Source organism: Pseudophryne corroboree, unplaced genomic scaffold, assembly GCF_028390025.1.
Source record: "Pseudophryne corroboree isolate aPseCor3 unplaced genomic scaffold, aPseCor3.hap2 scaffold_227, whole genome shotgun sequence".
NCBI classification, from domain to species: domain Eukaryota; kingdom Metazoa; phylum Chordata; class Amphibia; order Anura; family Myobatrachidae; genus Pseudophryne; species Pseudophryne corroboree.
In genome coordinates, this window is record NW_026968921.1 from 101,151 (window position 1) to 119,304 (window position 18,154).

General features: G+C 43.9%; 9 non-coding genes and 1 pseudogene across 9 annotated transcripts; all 10 read left to right on the forward strand.

The window, feature by feature from the left end:
* Positions 1 to 6,216: 6,216 nt before the first annotated feature.
* Positions 6,217 to 6,380, forward strand: LOC135009487 (U1 spliceosomal RNA). The gene has a single exon (XR_010209028.1). It is a non-coding gene; the product is annotated as a U1 spliceosomal RNA (small nuclear RNA).
* Positions 6,381 to 6,532: 152 nt separating this feature from the next.
* LOC135009593 (U1 spliceosomal RNA) lies at positions 6,533 to 6,695 on the forward strand. The gene has a single exon (XR_010209131.1). It is a non-coding gene; the product is annotated as a U1 spliceosomal RNA (small nuclear RNA).
* A 655-nt stretch (positions 6,696 to 7,350) lies between these two features.
* Positions 7,351 to 7,514, forward strand: LOC135009443 (U1 spliceosomal RNA). Its single transcript, XR_010208985.1, has one exon. It is a non-coding gene; the product is annotated as a U1 spliceosomal RNA (small nuclear RNA).
* Positions 7,515 to 14,244: 6,730 nt separating this feature from the next.
* On the forward strand, positions 14,245 to 14,408 carry LOC135009470 (U1 spliceosomal RNA). The gene has a single exon (XR_010209012.1). It is a non-coding gene; the product is annotated as a U1 spliceosomal RNA (small nuclear RNA).
* Positions 14,409 to 14,560: 152 nt separating this feature from the next.
* On the forward strand, positions 14,561 to 14,695 carry LOC135009686 (U1 spliceosomal RNA; annotated as a pseudogene).
* Positions 14,696 to 15,397: 702 nt separating this feature from the next.
* On the forward strand, positions 15,398 to 15,561 carry LOC135009419 (U1 spliceosomal RNA). The gene has a single exon (XR_010208962.1). It is a non-coding gene; the product is annotated as a U1 spliceosomal RNA (small nuclear RNA).
* A 152-nt stretch (positions 15,562 to 15,713) lies between these two features.
* On the forward strand, positions 15,714 to 15,876 carry LOC135009612 (U1 spliceosomal RNA). Its single transcript, XR_010209146.1, has one exon. It is a non-coding gene; the product is annotated as a U1 spliceosomal RNA (small nuclear RNA).
* Positions 15,877 to 16,547: 671 nt separating this feature from the next.
* Positions 16,548 to 16,711, forward strand: LOC135009432 (U1 spliceosomal RNA). Its single transcript, XR_010208974.1, has one exon. It is a non-coding gene; the product is annotated as a U1 spliceosomal RNA (small nuclear RNA).
* A 152-nt stretch (positions 16,712 to 16,863) lies between these two features.
* LOC135009696 (U1 spliceosomal RNA) lies at positions 16,864 to 17,026 on the forward strand. The gene has a single exon (XR_010209209.1). It is a non-coding gene; the product is annotated as a U1 spliceosomal RNA (small nuclear RNA).
* A 671-nt stretch (positions 17,027 to 17,697) lies between these two features.
* LOC135009838 (U1 spliceosomal RNA) lies at positions 17,698 to 17,861 on the forward strand. Its single transcript, XR_010209335.1, has one exon. It is a non-coding gene; the product is annotated as a U1 spliceosomal RNA (small nuclear RNA).
* Positions 17,862 to 18,154: the final 293 nt, after the last annotated feature.

Consider the following 18,154-nt stretch of genomic DNA (forward strand, 5'->3'; position numbering starts at 1 on the left):
TGCTTCATTGGAAAGGCAGCAAGATGCATCCTCATTTCAATATCTACGGAAATAATACAGGTTGACACCAGGAAACATTAACGCCACTGCATCTTTGCTGTTTTCTCATGTGGAAGTCTGTTTAATGTGAAAACAAAGTGATATCTAATTAGCACACAGGTAAGGAATTAAGAAAATCTTTATTTAAGGGTGAAGATGTTTCTCACAAAATCGTTGCCCCAATGCATCATTGAAATTCAAGCTGGAAAGATGATTTTAATATATCACTTGTACATTTTGTATTGCTCTTCTGGTGACAATGTAGTTTGTTTTTGTCAATTACCATTTTAATAATCGGGTAAAGAAAATTAATTGGATTTTTGAAAGAAAACAATACTGTCAATATACTATTAAAACAAATTAAAATGGTAAAAGTTATTGTACTTTAAGTAAAAATAAAAGAGCAAAAATATCAATCCCAGTTTTGGATTACTTTAATTAACAAAAAAAAAATGCATATAGCAGAGGATAGTTTCAATCTGCCTACCTCTGGGTTATGGACCCAGCATGCTTTCATAACAGTACTATGCTGCACATGTAAGTGCAAGAGATCCTGAAGCACTCACTCATCATGGGAAAGTACCAATGTGTTTCTTCATTGGTTGATGGAAGAAACATCTTACAAAAACTCTCCAGATTATTGACTATTTAAAGTTTTTATAGGAAACGTTCTAGATGAATGCTTATTAGCCTTTGTCAGTATGTACTCTTGCGCTGTGGCGCAATCAGTTAGTGTGTACAGCTATTAACCAAAAGGTTGGTGGTTCAATCCCACCCAGGGACATAATTGACCTTGTTATCAGATTTTGTTGATCTTTAAGTAGACAAGTCAAAATTTCGAAAACCCCTGTTATGGTGTAGGGTACCTGGCCTTCTCTGATGTAATCAGAGTTAGATTTGATTCAGTGATTTTATAAAAACAGCTAGGAAGCACAATTTAGCAGTGGGTTGCAGAGAAAAAGAAATATGCTATCAAAAAAATCCAATTGAGTGATTAAACAGCTCTTCATTTTCTGGCTTTATTTTTATGCTAACTAATTTGTTCTCTGAAAAGTGTCCACAAAGCCAAGTATCTGATTAACATATTTGTAGGGATGTTTTTTCACCTATTACTAAATTAAACTTGCTTCATTGGAAAGGCAGCAAGATGCATCCTCATTTCAATATCTACTGAAATAATACAGGTTGACACCAGGAAACATTAACGCCACTGCATCCTTGCTGCTTTCTCATGTGGAAGTCTGTTTAATGTGAAAACAAGGTGATATCTAATTAGCACACAGGTAAGGAATTAAGAAAATCTTTATTTAAGGGTAAAGATGTTTCTCACAAAATCATTGCCCCAATGCATCATTGAAATTCAAGCTGTAAAGATGATTTTAATATATCACTTGTACATTTTGTATTGCTCTTCTGGTGACAATGTAGTTTGTTTTTGTCAATTACCATTTTAATAATAGGGTAAAGAAAATTAAGTGGATTTTTGAAAGAAAACAATACTGTCAATATACTATTAAAACAAATTAAAATGGTAAAAGTTATTGTACTTTAAGTAAAAATAAAAGCTAAAATATCAATCCCAGTTTTGGATTACTTTAATGAACAAAAAAAAAATGCATATGGCAAAGGATAGTTTCAATCTGCCTACCTCTGGGTTATGGGCCCAGCATGCTTCCATTGCAGTACTCTGCTGCACATGTAAGTGCAAGAGATCCTGAAGCACTCACTCATCATGCGAAAGTACCAATGTGTTTCTTCATTGGTTGCTGGAAGAAACATCTTACAAAAACTCTCCAGATTATTGACTTTTTAAAGTTTTTCTAGGAAACGTTCTAGATGAATGCTTATTAGTCTTTGTCAGTATATTCTTTTTGCAAAGTGTCTCTGTGGCGCAATCGGTTAGTGTGTTCAGCTATTAATCAAAAGGTTGGTGGTTCAATCCCACCCAGGGACGTAATTGACCTTGTGATCAGATTTTGGTGATATTTAAGTAGACGAGTCAAAATTGCAAACCCCTTCTTATGGTGTAGGGTACCTGGCCTTCTCTGATGTAATCAGAGTTAGATTTGATTAAGTGATTTTATAAAAAAAACAGCTAGGAAGCACAATTTAGCAGTGGGTTGCAGAGAAAAAGAAAAATGCTGGCAGAAAAATCCAATTGAGTGATTAAACAGCTCTTCATTTTCTGGCTTTATTTTTATGATAACAAATTTGTTCTCTGAAAAGTGTCCACAAAGCCAAGTATCTGATTAACATATTTGTAGGGATGGTTTTTCACCTATTACTAAATTAAACTTGCTTCATTGGAAAGGCAGCAAGATGCATCCTCATTTCAATATCTACTGAAATAATACAGGTTGACACCATGAAACATTAACGCCACTGCATCTTTGCTGTTTTCTCATGTGGAAGTCTGTTTAATGTGAAAACAAGGTGATATCTAATTAGCACACAGGTAAGGAATTAAGAAAATCTTTATTTAAGGGTGAAGATGTTTCTCACAAAATCGTTGCCCCAATGCATCATTGAAATCCAAGCTGGAAAGATGATTTTAATATATCACTTGTACATTTTGTATTGCTCTTCTGGTGACAATGTAGTTTGTTTTTGTCAATTACCATTTTAATAATCGGGTAAAGAAAATTAAGTGGATTTTTGAAAGAAAACAATACTGTCAATATACTATTAAAACAAATTAAAATGGTAAAAGTTATTGTACTTTAAGTAAAAATAAAAGAGCAAAAATATCAATCCCAGTTTTGGTTTACTTTAATTAACAAAAAAAAATGCATATAGCAGAGGATAGTTTCAATCTGCCTACCTCAGGGTTATGGACCCAGCGAGCTTCCATTACAGTACTCTGCTGCACATGTAATTGCAAGAGATCCTGAAGCACTCACTCATCATGGGAAAGTACCAATGTGTTTCTTCATTGGTTGATGGAAGAAACATCTTACAAAAACTCTCCAGATTATTGACTATTTAAAGTTTTTCTAGGAAACGTTCTAGATGAATGCTTATTAGCCTTTGTCAGTATGTACTTTTGCAAAGTGTCGCTGTGGCGCAATCAGTTAGTGTGTACGGCTATTAACCAAAAGGTTGGTGGTTCAATCCCACCCAGGGACGTAATTGACCTTGTTATCAGATTTTGGTGATCTTTAAGTAGACAAGTCAAAATTTCAAAAACCCCTGTTATGGTGTAGGGTACCTGGCCTTCTCTGATGTAATCAGAGTTAGATTTGATTCAGTGATTTTATAAAAACAGCTAGGAAGCACAATTTAGCAGTGGTTTGCAGAGAAAAAGAAATATGCTGGCAAAAAAATCCAATTGAGTGATTAAACAGCTCTTCATTTTCTGGCTTTATTTTTATGCTAACAAATTTGTTCTCTGAAAAGTGTCCACAAAGCCAAGTATCTGATTAACATCTTTGTAGGGATGGTTTTTCACCTATTACTAAATTAAACTTGCTTCATTGGAAAGGCAGCAAGATGCATCCTCATTTCAATATCTACTGAAATAATACAGGTTGACACCAGGAAACATTAACGCCACTGCATCCTTGCTGCTTTCTCATGTGGAAGTCTGTTTAATGTGAAAACAAGGTGATATCTAATTAGCACACAGGTAAGGAATTAAGAAAATCTTTATTTAAGGGTGAAGATGTTTCTCACAAAATCGTTGCCCCAATGCATCATTGAAATTCAAGCTGGAAAGATGATTTTAATATATCACTTGTACATTTTGTATTGCTCTTCTGGTGACAATGTAGTTTGTTTTTGTCAATTACCATTTTAATAATAGGGTAAAGAAAATTAAGTGGATTTTTGAAAGAAAACAATACTGTCAATATACTATTAAAACAAATTAAAATGGTAAAAGTTATTGTACTTTAAGTAAAAATAAAAGAGCAAAAATATCAATCCCAGTTTTGGATTACTTTAATTAACAAAAAAAAAATGCATATAGCAGAGGATAGTTTCAATCTGCCTACCTCTGGGTTATGGGCCCAGCATGCTTCCATTGCAGTACTCTGCTGCACATGTAAGTGCAAGAGATCCTGAAGCACTCACTCATCATGGGAAAGTACCAATGCGTTTCTTCATTGGTTGATGGAAGAAACATCTTACAAAATCTCTCCAGATTATTGACTTTTTAAAGTTTTCTAGGAAACGTTCTAGATGAATGCTTATTAGCCTTTGTCAGTATGTACTTTTGCAAAGTGTCTCTGTGGTGCAATCGGTTAGTGTGTTTGGTTATTAACCAAAGGGTTGGTGGTTCAATCCCACCCAGGGATGTTATTGACCTTGTCATCAGATTTTGGTGATCTTTAAGTAGACAAGTCAAAATTTCAAACCCCCTCTTATGGTGTAGGGTACCTGGCCTACTCTGATGTAATCAGAGTTAGATTTGATTAAGTGATTTTATCAAAAAACAGCTAGGAAGCACAATTTAGCAGTGGGTTGCAGAGAAAATGAAATATGCTGGCAGAAAAATCCAATTGAGTGATTAAACAGCTCTTCATTTTCTGGCTTTATTTTTATGCTAACAAATTTGTTCTCTGAAAAGTGTCCACAAAGCCAAGTATCGGATTAACATCTTTGTAGGGATGGTTTTTCACCTATTACTAAATTAAACTTGCTTCATTGGAAAGGCAGCAAGATGCATCCTCATTTCAATATCTACTGAAATAATACAGGTTGACACCAGGAAACATTAACGCCACTGCATCCTTGCTGCTTTCTCATGTGGAAGTCTGTTTAATGTGAAAACAAGGTGATATCTAATTAGCACACAGGTAAGGAATTAAGAAAATCTTTATTTAAGGGTGAAGATGTTTCTCACAAAATCGTTGCCCCAATGCATCATTGAAATTCAAGCTGGAAAGATGATTTTAATATATCACTTGTACATTTTGTATTGCTCTTCTGGTGACAATGTAGTTTGTTTTTGTCAATTACCATTTTAATAATCGGGTAAAGAAAATTAAGTGGATTTTTGAAAGAAAACAATACTGTCAATATACTATTAAAACATATTAAAATGGTAAAAGTTATTGTACTTTAAGTAAAAATAAAAGAGAAAAAATATCAATCCCAGTTTTGGATTACTTTAATTAACAAAAAAAAAATGCATATAGCAGAGGATAGTTTCAATCTGCCTACCTCTGGGTTATGAACCCAGCATGCTTTCATTACAGTACTCTGCTGCACATGTAAGTGCAAGAGATCTTGAAGCACTCACTCATCATGGGAAAGTAACAATGTGTTTCTTCGTTGGTTGATGGAAGAAACATCTTACAAAAACTCTCCAGATTATTGACTTTTTAAAGTTTTTCTAGGAAACGTTCTAGATGAATGCTTATTAGCCTTTGTCAGTATGGACTTTTGCAAAGTGTCTCTGTGGCGCAATTGGTTAGTGTGATTGGTTATTAACCAAAGGGTTGGTGGTTCAATCCCACCCAGGGATGTAATTGACCTTGTTATCAGATTTTGGTGATCTTTAAGTAGACAAGTCAAAATTTCAAAAACCCCTGTTATGGTGTAGGGTACCTGGCCTTCTCTGATGTAATCAGAGTTAGATTTGATTCAGTGATTTTATAAAAACAGCTAGGAAGCACAATTTAGCAGTGGTTTGCAGAGAAAAAGAAATATGCTGGCAAAAAAATCCATTTGAGTGATTAAACAGCTCTTCATTTTCTGGCTTTATTTTTATGCTAACAAATTTGTTCTCTGAAAAGTGTCCACAAAGCCAAGTATCTGATTAACATCTTTGTAGGGATGGTTTTTCACCTATTACTAAATTAAACTTGCTTCATTGGAAAGGCAGCAAGATGCATCCTCATTTCAATATCTACTGAAATAATACAGGTTGACACCAGGAAACATTAACGCCACTGCATCCTTGCCGATGATAACCTCAAGTTGGGTCATTCGGTGCTGCAGAGTCGTACGCACTCTTCCACCCGTTCAAGAGCTTTGGTATAACCCCATGGTTCTTAATGTGACCCCAGCATCCTCTAGGTCGTATGAGAAAATAGGATTTTAATACCTACCGGTAAATCCTTTTCTCTTAGTCTGTAGAGGATGCTGGAGTTCCCTTGTGCTGCCTCAGTTGAATCTCCTTTACTTGACAGAGATGTGCCTGAGCAGCGGCCCTCCCCAGCCCTATCCCAAATCATACTTATTTTGCATAGGAGATACCATGGTCATGAAGATTATTCTCCCAGGGTGAGGTTCATTCATTGCATTCTGGGTATGCTGACCCCTGTGATTTCCCCAAATGTGGGTAACTCGACTGCATTATTTGTGGTAGTGGGGGACTGTGTTTGTGTTTTCCTCTGGTCAGCTCTGGTAAAAGTCAGATTTCTTTGTTTCAGATCTTCCTCTAGCCTTGTTCTTCTTTCGAGAGTTCCCTTGTGCTGCCTCAGTTGGATCTCCTTCACTTGACAGGGGGGTGCCCGAGCAGCGACCCTCCCCAGCTCAAGCCCAACTCCTACTTACCTGCCAGGTGAGATACTATGATCATGAAGGTGTTTCTCCCAGGGCAAGGCTCACCCATTGCACTCTGGGTGTGCTGCCTCTGCGATTTCCCCAAATGTGGGAAACTTGACTGCATAATTTGTGTTTCCCCTGGTCGGCTCTCGTATAATTCAGATCTCTTTGTCTCAGGTCTCTCTCCAGCCTAGTTTGCTGTCTGTTTCCACTTCTTTTTTCTTGAGCCCCTCCCTTTTATACCCTTGTGCACTATCCTGACTTCTCCTCCTGTCTGCTTACTTTGTGCCTTCCAATGCACAATGCAAACTACACACCCTTTTACTTGCCTTACAGAGCAGCTCTGGAGCTGTTACAGTGCCAAGCTGCTGTAAGAAATCAGCTTGAATGCTTCAGGGGCTGGGGCATTGTCAACATGAGCCCCACACCGAAGGAGGGTGGGGGTGTTTAATGCGAACTAAGGGTCATCCAAGCGCCGCAAAAGGCCGCCATGCCCTGCATACCCCTTTTCTCTTTTCATATGCAGATGAGGGTTCCAGCCAACTTTGGCCCACTGCTTGGATGACATCACCGTATGCAAATCCATCTTCTGCAGAACTTCCCCCAGGAATGCTTGTACTAGTTGTTGCATTTGGTTTGTTGTTTGGGGGTGCTTCAGTATTAGGCAGCCTTCTGCCCTCCCATGTTCATCTGAAAATATGTGTTCTCCCTACAGTTGTTGTCTCCAGATGAGAGTTCCCTTGTGCTGCCTCAGTTGAATCTCCTTTACTTGACAGAGATGTGCCTGAGCAGCGGCCCTCCCCAGCCCTATCCCAAATCATACTTATTTTGCATAGGCGATACCATGGTCATGAAGATTGTTCTCCCAGGGTGAGGTTCATTCATTGCATTCTGGGTATGCTGACCCCTGTGATTTCCCCAAATGTGGGAAACTCGACTGCATTATTTGTGGTAGTGGGGGACTGTGTTTGTGCTTTCCTCTGGTCAGCTCTGGTAAAAGTCAGATTTCTTTGTCTCAGATCTTCCTCTAGCCTTGTTCTTCTTTCGAGAGTTCCCTTGTGCTGCCTCAGTTGGATCTCCTTCACTTGACAGGGGGTGCCCGAGCAGCAATCCTCCACAGCTCTGGCCCAACTCCTACTTACCTGCCAGGAGAGATACTATGATCTTCACTGTTAGGGCAATCAGGATGTGGAATTCCCTGCCAGGGAAGGTGGTAATGGCGGACTCTGTAATTGGATTTAAAAAAGGAATGGATACATTTCTGAATGAAAAAGCTATCCAAGGTTATAATACTTAAAATATCAACATGGTTAATCCGGGGGTAACATGAGTTGTAGTAGCTAACTAGTCATAAAACATTATTCAGCAAGTATGTAGAATCATCACAACTTAAAACAGGTTGAACACGATGGGCAATTTGCCTCTATTCAACCTCAAAAACTATGTTACTATATGTTACTATATTACTATGTTACTGTAGTATACAGAACACCACAATGCAATGAGCAGTGATAGTGAGCACTGATGAGGATACTAGAACTGACACTGAGCAGCAAGATGCAGCACTGGACTATTAGTAATGTACTGTAGTATGCTGAGCACAACAATGCAGCACAAGACAATGAGCAGTGATACTGAGCACTGATGAGGATACTACTGAGAACTGACACTGAGCAGGAGAGACACACTACTAGTATTACTGAGCAGCAATAAGTATCCACTGATACTGAGCACTGATATTGAGATTTCCACTGAGAGAACATAGCCACGTCCTCTCCGCTCTCTCTTCAATGCACGAGTAAAAATGGCGGCAACGCGCAGCTCTTTATATGGAATCCGAATCTCGCGAGAATCCGACAGCGGGATGATGACATTTTCCCTTGTTCAGGTTTTCCGAGTCAGGCGGGAACAACCGAGCCTGCCTCGTACCAGTGTAAACCACGTGGAGTTCGTGGGGAATTCGGTTCTCGGAGAACCGAACCCGCTCCTCTCTACCTTATACCCATCAATTTTTTTTATTTTCAATCTAAGCCCCTGCAGTTTTCTGTAAGCATCTGCTTTGCTATGATGATCAACAAGTCACAAGGGCAAACACTCAGGGCTTGAGGCGTAGATCTTAGGACCAGCTGCTACAAGCATGGCAGAGGTGTCACTATCACTGGTGACACCCAGAGAGGTGGCGAGGGAGATTGTAATGCAGTGCGCGCAGATAAGCAGCGCAATGGTAAAAAGGAGGCATGGTTTCATAGGTAGGGGCGTGGCCTGGTGGCCTGAATCTACATTTTGTTGCTCCGGGTGTCCCGGGGGTTGGGGGCTGCACCGGGGACTAGTGTGTGAGCGGTGCTGGCTCCTGCACAGTGACATGGCATGGCCACTAGAGATGTGCACCGGAAATTTTTCGGGTTTTGTGTTTTGGTTTTGGGTTCGGTTCCGCGGCCGTGTTTTGGGTTCGAACGCGTTTTGGCTAAACCTCACCGAATTTTTTTTGTCGGATTCGGGTGTGTTTTGGATTCGGGTGTTTTTTTCAAAAAACCCTAAAAAACAGCTTAAATCATAGAATTTGGGAGTCATTTTGATCCCAAAGTATTATTAACCTCAATAACCATAATTTCCACTCATTTTCAGTCTATTCTTAACACCTCACACCTCACAATATTATTTTTAGTCCTAAAATTTGCACCGAGGTCGCTGGATGACTAAGCTCAGTGACCCAAGTGGCCGACACAAACACCTGGCCCATCTAGGAGTGGCACTGCAGTGTCACGCATGATGGCCCTTCCAAAAAACACTCCCCAAACAGCACATGACGCAAAGAAAAAAAGAGGCGCAATGAGGTAGCTGTGTGACTAAGCTCAGCGACCCAAGTGGCCGACACAAACACCTGGCCCATCTAGGAGTGGCACTGCAGTGTCACGCAGGATGGCCCTTCCAAAAAACACTCCCCAAACAGCACATGACGCAAAGAAAAAAAGAGGCGCAATGAGGTAGCTGTGTGACTAAGCTCAGCGACCCAAGTGGACGACACAAACACCTGGCCCATCTAGGAGTGTCACTGCAGTGTCACGCAGGATGGCCCTTCCAAAAAACACTCCCCAAACAGCACATGACGCAAAGAAAAAAAGAGGCGCAATGAGGTAGCTGTGTGACTAAGCTCAGCGCCCAAGTGGCCGACACAAACACCTGGCCCATCTAGGAGTGGCACTGCAGTGTCACGCAGGATGGCCCTTCCAAAAAACATTCCCCAAACAGCACATGACGCAAAGAAAAATAAAAGAAAAAAGAGGTGCAAGGTGGAATTGCCTTGGGCCCTCCCACCCACCCTTATGTTGTATAAACAGGACATGCACACTTTAACCAACCCATCATTTCAGTGACAGGGTCTGCCACACGACTGTGACTGAAATGACGGGTTGGTTTGGACCCCCACCAAAAAAGAAGCAATTAATCTCTCCTTGCACAAACTGGCTCTATAGAGGCAAGATGTCCACCTCATCATCCTCCGATTCATCACCGTGTACATCCCCCTCCTCACAGATTATCAATTCGTCCCCACTGGAATCCACCATCTCAGCTCCCTGTATACTTTGTGGAGGCAATTGCTGCTGGTCAATGTCTCCACGGAGAAATTGATTATAATTCATTTTAATGAACATCATCTTCTCCACATTTTCTGGAAGTAACCTTGTACGCCGATTGCTGACAAGGTGAGCGGCGGCACTAAACACTCTTTCGGAGTACACACTTGTGGGAGGGCAACTTAGGTAGAATAAAGCCAGTTTGTGCAAGGGCCTCCAAATTGCCTCTTTTTCCTGCCAGTATACGTACGGACTGTCTGACGTGCCTACTTGGATGCGGTCACTCATATAATCCTCCACCATTCTTTCAATGGTGAGAGAATCATATGCAGTGACAGTAGACGACATGTCCGTAATCGTTGGCAGGTCCTTCAGTCCGGACCAGATGTCAGCATCAGCAGTCGCTCCAGACTGCCCTGCATCACCGCCAGCGGGTGGGCTCGGAATTCTGAGCCTTTCCTCGCACCCCCAATTGCGGGAGAATGTGAAGGAGGAGCTGTTGACCGATCAAGTTCCGCTTGACTTGATAATTTTCTCACCAGCAGGTCTTTGAACCCCTGCAGACTTGTGTCTGCCGGAAAGAGAGATACAACGTAGGTTTTAAATCTAGGATCGAGCACGATGGCCAAAATGTAGTGCTCTGATTTCAACAGATTGACCACCCGTGAATCCTGGTTAAGCGAATGAAGGGCTCCATCCACAAGTCCCACATGCCTAGCGGAATCGCTCTGTCTTAGCTCCTCCTTCAATGTCTCCAGCTTCTTCTGCAAAAGCCTGATGACGGGAATGACCTCACTCAGGCTGGCAGTGTCTGAACTGACTTCACGTGTGGCAAGTTCAAAAGGTTGCAGAACCTTGCACAACGTTGAAATCATTCTCCACTGCGCTTGAGACAGGTGCATTCCACCTCCTATATCGTGGTCAGATGTATAGGCTTGAATGGCCTTTTGCTGCTCCTCCATCCTCTGAAGCATATAGAGGGTTGAATTCCACCTCGTTACCACTTCTTGCTTCAGATGATGGCAGGGCAGGTTCAGGCGTTTTTGGTGTTGCTCCAGTCTTCTGTACGTGGTGCCTGTACGCCGAAAGTGTCCCGCAATTCTTGTTGCCACCGACAGCATCTCTTGCACGCCCCTGTCGTTTTTTAAATAATTCTGCACCACCAAATTCAAGGTATGTGCAAAACATGGGACGTGCTGGAATTTGCCCAGATATAATGCACGCACAATATTGCTGGCGTTGTCCGATGCCACAAATCCACAGGAGAGTCCAATTGGGGTAAGCCATTCTGTGATGATCTTCCTTAGTTGCCGTAAGAGGTTTTCAGCTGTGTGCGTATTCTGGAAAGCGGTGATACAAAGCGTAGCCTGCCTAGGAAAGAGTTGGCGTTTGCGAGATGCTGCTACTGGTGCCGCCGCTGCTGTTCTTGCGGCGGGAGTCAATACATCTACCCAGTGGGCTGTCACAGTCATATAGTCCTGAGTCTGCCCTGCTCCACTTGTCCACATGTCCGTGGTTAAGTGGACATTGGGTACAACTGCATTTTTTAGGACACTGGTGAGTCTTTTTCTGAGGTCTGTGTACATTTTCTGTATCGCCTGCCTAGAGAAATGGAACCTAGATGGTATTTGGTACCGGGGACACAGTACCTCAATCAAGTCTATAGTTGGCTCTGAAGTAATGATGGATACCGGAACCACGTTTCTCACTGCCCAGGATGCCAAGGCCTCAGTTATCCGCTTTGCAGCAGGATGACTGCTGTGATATTTCATCTTCCTTGCAAAAGACTGTTGGACAGTCAATTGCTTGGTGGAAGTAGTAAAAGTGGTCTTACGACTTCCCCTCTGGGATGACCATCGACTCCCAGCAGCAACAACAGCAGCGCCAGCAGCAGTAGGCGTTACACTCAAGGATGCATCGGAGGAATCCCAGGCAGGAGAGAACTCATCAGAATTGTCAGTGACATGGCCTGCAGGACTATTGGCATTCCTGGGGAAGGAGGAAATTGACACTGAGGGAGTTGGTGGGGTGGTTTGCGTGAGCTTGGTTACAAGAGGAAGGGATTTACTGGTCAGTGGACTGCTTCCGCTGTCGCCCAAAGTTTTTGAACTTGTCACTGACTTATGATGAATGCGCTGCAGGTGACGTATAAGGGAGGATGTTCCGAGGTGGTTAACGTCCGTACCCCTACTTATTACAGCTTGACAAAGGCAACACACGGCTTGACACCTGTTGTCCGCATTTCTGTTGAAATACTTCCACACCGAAGAGCTGATTTTTTTGGTATTTTCACCAGGCATGTCAATGGCCATATTCCTCCCACGGACAACAGGTGTCTCACCGGGTGCCTGACTTAAACAAACCACCTCACCATCAGAATCCTCCTTGTCAATTTCCTCCCCAGCGCCAGCAACACCCATATCCTCCTCATCCTGGTGTACTTCAACACTGACATCTTCAATCTGACTATCAGGAACTGGACTGCGGGTGCTCCTTCCAGCACTTGCAGGGGGCGTGCAAATGGTGGAAGGTGCATGCTCTTCACGTCCAGTGTTGGGAAGGTCAGGCATCGCAACCGACACAATTGGACTCTCCTTGTGGATTTGTGATTTTGAAGAACGCACAGTTCTTTGCTGTGCTTTTGCCAGCTTAAGTCTTTTCATTTTTCTAGCGAGAGGCTGAGTGCTTCCATCCTCATGTGAAGCTGAACCACTAGCCATGAACATAGGCCAGGGCCTCAGCCGTTCCTTGCCACTCCGTGTGGTAAATGGCATATTGGCAAGTTTACGCTTCTCCTCCGACGATTTTTATTTAGATGTTTGAGTCCTTTTTTTACTGATCTTTTGTGTTTTGGATTTTACATGCTCTGTACTATGACATTGGGCATCGGCCTTGGCAGACGACGTTGATGGAATTTCATCGTCTCGGCCATGACTAGTGGCAGCAGCTTCAGCACGAGGTGGAAGTGGATCTTGATCTTTCCCTATTTTTGGAACCTCAACATTTTTGTTCTCCATATTTTAATAGGCACAACTAAAAGGCACCTCAGGTAAACAATGGAGATGGATGGATACTAGTATACTTATGGATGACGAGTGACTGACGACACAGAGGTAGCTACAGCCGTGGACTACCGTACTGCGTCTGCTAGTATAGAGATGATAATTAATGATATAAAAAAAATATATATATAACTACTGTAGGTATATATAATATAATGACGGACCTGGTGGACACTGTCAGCAGACTGCTAAACTACTAGTATGAAGAAGATAGAAAAAAACTTCCACCACAGGTAGGTAGGTATACAATTATGGACGAGCACTGACGACACAGAGATAGCCACAGCCGTGGACTACCGTACTGCGTCTGCTAGTATAGAGATGATAATTAATGATATAAAAAAATATATATATAACTACTGTAGGTATATATAATATAATGACGGACCTGGTGTAATTCAGATCTCTTTGTCTCAGGTCTCTCTCCAGCCTAGTTTGCTGTCTGTTTCCACTTCTCTTTTCTTGAGCCGCTGCCTTCTATGCCCTTGTGCACTCTCCTGACTTCTCCTGTCTGCTTACTTTGTGCCTTCCAACGCACAATGCAAACTACAGGTAGTGCTGCAGGGCCCACACCCTTTTACCTTGCCTTACAGAGCAGCTCTGGAGCTGTTACAGTGCCCAGCTGCAGCAAGAAATCAGCTTGAATGCTTCAGGTGCTGGGGCATAGCCAACAAGAGCCCCACACCGACGGAGGGTGGAGGTGTTTAATGCAAACTAGGGGTCAGCCAAGCGCCGCAAAAGGCCGCCATGCCCTGCATGCCCCTTTTCTCTTTTCATATGCAGACGAGGGTTGAAGCCAACTTTGACCCACTGCTTGGATGACATCACCATATGCAAATCCATCTGCGGCAGGCCTTCCCCCAGGAATGCTTCCACTAGTTGTTGCATTTGGTTTGTTGTTTGGGGGTGCTTCAGTATTAGGCAGCCTTCTGCCCTCCCATGTTCATCTGAAAATATGTGTTCTCCCTGCAGTTGTTGTCCCCAGATGAGAGTTCCCTTGTGCTGCCTCAGTTGAATCTCCTTTACTTGACAGAGATGTGCCTGAGCAGCGGCCCTCCCCAGCCCTATCCCAAATCATACTTATTTTGCATAGGAGATAACATGGTCATGAAGATTGTTCTCCCAGGGTTAGGTTCATTCATTGCATTCTGGGTATGCTGACCTCTGTGATTTCCCCAAATGTGGGAAACTCAACTGCATTATTTGTGGTAGTGGGGGACTGTGTTTGTGCTTTCCTCTGGTCAGCTCTGGTAAAAGTCAGATTTCTTTGTCTCAGATCTTCCTCTAGCCTTGTTCTTCTTTCAAGAGTTCCCTTGTGCTGCCTCAGTTGGATCTCCTTCACTTGACAGGGGGGTGCCCGAGCAGCGACCCTCCCCAGCTCTAGCCCAACTCCTACTTACCTGCCAGGTTAGATACTATGATCATGAAGTTGCTTCTCCCAGGGCAAGGCTCACCCATTGCACTCTGGGTGTGCTGCCCCTGCGATTTCCCCAAATGTGGGAAACTTGACTGCATAATTTGTGTTTCCCCTAGTCGGCTCTCATATAATTCAGATCTCTTTGTCTCAGGTCTCTCTCCAGCCTAGTTTGCTGTCTGTTTCCACTTCTTTTTTCTTGAGCCCCTCCCTTCTACACCCTTGTGCACTATCCTGACTTCTCCTCCTGTCTGCTTACTTTGTGCCTTCCGATGCACAATGCAAACTACAGGTAGTGCTGCAGGGCCCACACCCTTTTACTTGCCTTACAGAGCAGCTCTGGAGCTGTTACAGTGCCAAGCTGCTGAAAGAAATCAGCTTGAATGCTTCAGGGGCTGGGGCATGGCCAACATGAGCCCCACACCGAAGGAGGGTGGGGGTGTTTAATGCGAACTAAGGGTCATCCAAGCGCCGCAAAAGGCCGCCATGCCCTGCATACCCCTTTTCTCTTTTCATATGCAGATGAGGGTTCCAGCCAACTTTGGCCCACTGCTTGGATGACATCACTGTATGCAAATCCGTCTTCTGCAGACCTTCCCCCTGGAATGCTTGAACTAGTTGTTGCATTTGGTTTGTTGTTTGGGGGTGCTTCAGTATTAGGCAGCCTTCTGCCCTCCCATGTTCATCTGAAAATATGTGTTCTCCCGGCAGTTGTTGTCCCCAGATGAGAGTTCCTTTGTGCTGCCTCAGTTGAATCTCCTTTACTTGACAGAGATGTGCCTGAGCAGCGGCCCTCCCCAGCCCTTTCCCAAATCATACTTATTTTGCATAGGAGATACCATGGTCATAAAGATTGTTCTCCCAGGGTGAGGTTCATTCATTGCATTCTGGGTATGCTGACCCCTGTGATTTCCCCAAATGTGGGAAACTCAACTGCATTATTTGTGGTAGTGGGGGACTGTGTTTGTGTTTTCCTCTGGTCAGCTCTGGTAAAAGTCAGATTTCTTTGTCTCAGATCTTCCTCTAGCCTTGTTCTTCTTTCGAGAGTTCCATTGTGCTGCCTCAGTTTGATCTCCTTCACTTGACAGGGGGGTACCCAAGCAGCGACCCTCCCCAGCTCTAGCCCAACTCCTACATACCTGCCAGGTGAGATACTATGATCATGAAGGTGCTTCTCCCAGGGCAAGGCTCACCCATTGCACTCTGGGTGTGCTGCTCCTGCGATTTCCCCAAATGTGGGAAACTTGACTGCATAATTTGTGTTTCCCCTGGTCGGCTCTCGTATAATTCAGATCTCTTTGTCTCAGGTCTCTCTCCAGCCTAGTTTGCTGTCTGTTGCCACTTCTCTTTTCTTGAGCCGCTGCCTTCTATGCCCTTGTGCACTCTCCTGACTTCTCCTGTCTGCTTACTTTGTGCCTTCCAACGCACAATGCAAACTACAGGTAGTGCCGCAGGGCCCACACCCTTTTACTTGCCTTTCAGAGCAGCTCTGGAGCTGTTACAGTGCCCAGCTGCTGCAAGAAATCAGCTTGAATGCTTCAGGGGCTGGGGCATAGCCAACATGAGCCCCACACCGACGGAGGGTGGAGGTGTTTAATGCGAACTAAGGGTCATCCAAGCGCCGCAAAAGGCCGCCATGCCCTGCATACCCCTTTTCTCTTTTCATATGCAGATGAGGGTTCCAGCCAACTTTGGCCCACTGCTTGGATGACATCACCGTATGCAAATCCGTCTTCTGCAGACCTTTTCCCAGGAATGCTTGTACTAGTTGTTGCATTTGGTTTGTTGTTTGGGGGTGCTTCAGTATTAGGCAGCCTTCTGCTCTCCCATGTTCATCTGAAAATATGTGTTCTCCCTGCAGTTGTTGTCCCCAGATGAGAGTTCCCTTGTGCTGCCTCAGTTGAATCTCCTTTACTTGACAGAGATGTGCCTGAGCAGCGGCCCTCCCCAGCCCTATCCCAATTCATACTTATTTTGCATAGGAGATACCATTGTCATGAAGATTGTTCTCCCAGGGTGAGGTTCATTCATTGCATTCTGGGTATGCTGACCCCTGTGATTTCCCCAAATGTGGGAAACTCGACTGCATTATTTGTGGTAGTGGGGGACTGTGTTTGTGCTTTCCTCTGGTCAGCTCTGGTAAAAGTCAGATTTCTTTGTCTCAGATCTTCCTCTAGCCTTGTTCTTTTTTCGAGAGTTTCCTTGTGCTGCCTCAGTTGGAGCTCCTTCACTTGACAGGGGGGTGCCCGAACAGCGACCCTCCCCAGCTCTAGCCCAACTCCTACTTACCTGCCAGGTGAGATACTATGATCAGGAAGGTGCTTCTCCCAGGGCAAGGCTCACCCAATGCACTCTGGGTGTGCTGCTCCTACGATTTCCCCAAATGTGGGACACTTGATTACATAATTTGTGTTTCCTCTGGTCGGCTCTCGTATAATTCAGATCTCTTTGTCTCAGGTCTCTCTCCAGCCTAGTTTGCTGTCTGTTTCCACTTCTCTTTTCTTGAGCCGCTCCCTTCTATGCCCTTGTGCACTATCCTGACTTCTCCCGTCTGCTTACTTTGTGCCTTCCAAAGCACAATGCAAACTACAGGTAGTGCTGCAGGGCCCACACCCTTTTACTTGCTTTACAGAGCAGCTCTGGAGCTGTTACAGTGCCCAGCTGCTGCAAGAAATCAGCTTGAATGCTTCAGGGGCTGGGGCATAGCCAACATGAGCCCCACACCGAAGGAAGGTGGAGGTGTTTAATGCGAACTAGGGGTCATCCAAGCGCCGCAAAAGGCCGCCATGCCCTGCACACCCCATTTTTATTTTCATATGCAGACGAGGGTTGAAGCCAACTTTGACCCACTGCTTGGATGACATCACCTTATGCAAATCCATCTGCTGCAGGCCTTCCCCCAGGAATGCTTGCACTAGTAGTTGCATTTGGTTTGTTGTTTGGGGGTGCTTCAGTATTAGGCAGCCTTCTGCCCTCCCATGTTCATCTGAAAATATGTGTTCTCCCTGCAGTTGTTGTCCCCAGATGAGAGTTCCCTTGTGTTGCCTCAGTTGAATCTCCTTTACTTGACAGAGATGTGCCTGAGCAGCGGCCCTCCCCAGCCCTATCCCAAATCATACTTATTTTGCATAGGAGATACCATGGTCATGAAGATTGTTCTCCCAGGGTGAGGTTCATTCATTGCACTCTGGGTATGCTGACCCCTGTGATTTCCCCAAATGTGGGAAACTCGACTGCATTATTTGTGGTAGTGGGGGACTGTGTTTGTGCTTTCCTCTGGTCAGCTCTGGTAAAAGTCAGATTTCTTTGTCTCAGATCTTCCTCTAGCCTTGTTCTTCTTTCGAGAGTTCCCTTGTGCTGCCTCAGTTGGATCTCCTTCACTTGACAGGGGGTGCCCGAGCAGCAATCCTCCACAGCTCTAGCCCAACTCCTACTTACCTGCCAGGTGAGATACTATGATCTTCACTGTTAGGGCAATCAGGATGTGGAATTCCCTGCCAGGGAAGGTGGTAATGGCGGACTCTGTAATTGGATTTAAAAAAGGAATGGATACATTTCTGAATGAAAAAGCT